Source organism: Aplysia californica, unplaced genomic scaffold (genome assembly GCF_000002075.1).
Source record: "Aplysia californica isolate F4 #8 unplaced genomic scaffold, AplCal3.0 scaffold00184, whole genome shotgun sequence".
In the NCBI taxonomy this organism is placed as follows: Eukaryota; Metazoa; Mollusca; class Gastropoda; order Aplysiida; family Aplysiidae; genus Aplysia; species Aplysia californica.
The window spans coordinates 1207432-1209828 of NW_004797454.1; positions in this window are offsets into that span (position 1 = coordinate 1207432).

The window sequence follows — 2397 nt, forward strand, 5'->3', positions numbered from 1 at the left end:
GCCATCAAATCGGCAAGCTGCTTTTTGAATGTTGATACATTTTTATTCGGATTTACTTAAAACTGAATGAAAATCATTATCAGCAATAAATCTCTTGTCAACAGTCCAGCTGAGAAAAATTTGACCGGCACCGGTCTTGCCCAATTAACAAACCGCCCCCGAATATCATCTGATGTTCTCCTTTGTTTCGTAGCATGAAAAGTACTTGGGACCCTACAGTGATAAAGATTTTTTTTTTGGTTTTTGTTTTGTAAAGTGTTTTACGGCGCTCGCAACTGCATAGGTCATATGAGCGCGCGGGACACACCTAATATTTTCAGTTGGTAGGAAATTTTGAATTTTGCCCGGGTGGCGGCCGAAGCCTACTCTCATCGATTTTAGACCACCAAGGGATCTTTAACGTGCGCAACTTGCACACGGGCCCTCCGAGATTTTTCGCCCTTGTCCGAGAAGGCTAGGTGTAGATCTTTCCTACCAGAAGATCAGGGGTGTGGCAGAAAGACAGCAGTAAGGAGGAGCCAAGGAGTAGCAGTAGAAAGGCTGCAGAAAGAGTCAGGAGCCCAGAGGAAGGGGCAAAGGAGGTGAGGGGGTGAAGGGGTGGGGGCAGAAAGTGGAAATGAAAGCAGACAACAGAACATTGCTAGAGAGCAGAAAAGGAGGTGAAAGGAGACAATTTTAGAGAAGACATTTTTTCGGTCGCTACCCGGATTCGAACCCGGGACCTTTGAATGAGAGGCCAACACCTTAACCTCTAGGCCACGAGAGCCCCCTGATAAAGATACAGACTGCAACAGCAATGGAGAAATGATACTAAACCTATGCGCTGAGCACGACATGATAATTACGGACACATTTTTCCAACACAGACTAAGCTAAATCAAGACCTGGTACAGATGGCATGACCTGAACCATGCATCTCAAATTGATTTCATCTTGACGCGCAGAAAACAAAGAGATACGGTCAAAGATTCGAGAGCTGTTCCAAACTACATCATCGACACGGACCACAGACCTGTGATACTTACTCTCACAACCAGCACTGCATTGGCTGGGCGCCATTGGTGCAATTGGTGCGAGCGCTCCACCTCACCCTGGCCTTCCCCCCCCCCCCCCCCCCCTTTTTTTTTTTTTTTTACAATTTTTCTCAAGAACAAAACCCCAGACCAGATGACATCGCAGGGGAAGCCATAAGAGCTTGTGGAAACACCGGCATACTGTGGCTGAGGCTGGGAATTTTCAAAAGAGCCCAGAAGACCGGCAAAAGCCATACTGGTCCCACTGTGGAAAAAGAAAAGCAACAAACGGGGTTGCACAACGTACAGAGGCATCTCTTTATTAAGACACGCAGGGAAAATACGCAAAGATACTAGAACAGCGGATAAGATCTATTCCGAAAGGGAAGAGGATGCATGGATGCTGTATTCGCGTTAAGACAGATATACGAGAAAACAATCGAAAACAAAGAAAAATCCAACATCGTCTTTATAGACCAGGAGAAGGCTTTTGACAGAGTAAACCCTGGAAAGACACTCGAAAAGTATGGCATCAGAGGACAAATTATGTTAGATAATGTCGGAGCTCTATAAACCAACAGCAGAAGCTCAGTAAGAACGAAAAAAGGCAAAACAGATTGGTTCAAAGTAAGATCTGGAGTATGATAGGGATGCGTTCTATCTCCCTTCCCGTTTATAATATATATATGGACACAATAACGCAAGACGCAAACCAAAGCCCAGAAAGCCAAAATGAACTTCTATTCGCAGACGACCACTGTCTTATTCATCCAAACCAACAAAACCTCCAAAATCACACTACAAAACTGAACAACAGCTGCAGGATATTAAACATGGAAATAAGCACATCAAAAACAGAAGTTATGAAAGTATGCCGAAACCGTAGTCCCCTGAACATCCATGTCAATAGCAAACAACTGAAACATGTGAAGGAGTTTAAATATCTTGGCTGTACTTTTTTTTTAAACGGGTCCATAGACAGAGAAATAGAAACGCGAACTCAAAAAGCCCACGCTGTCACCTACCAGCTGGCACCTCTCCTATCTCAACCAACATCTCCATGGACACAAAGAGACAGCTTATCACCTCAATATTCATACCAACATTATGCTACCAGGCTACCAGTGCAAGACCTAGACATTAAGTAAAACCCATTATATGCGAAATGACAATGACAATCTTTATTCATCTCGCAAGGAGAAATTTGTCTTGGTCGTTAGCAATGGAAGTTGACGTTACAAAAGTTAGACTTAAAGGTGCACTCACGCAAACGCACAACAAGACAGGACATTAGGCCTAGTAAATACATGTCTCACGTGCTATGGCAACCCGCTCCGTAAAACACACATACACTCTCTCTCTCTCTCTCTCTCTCTCTCTCTCT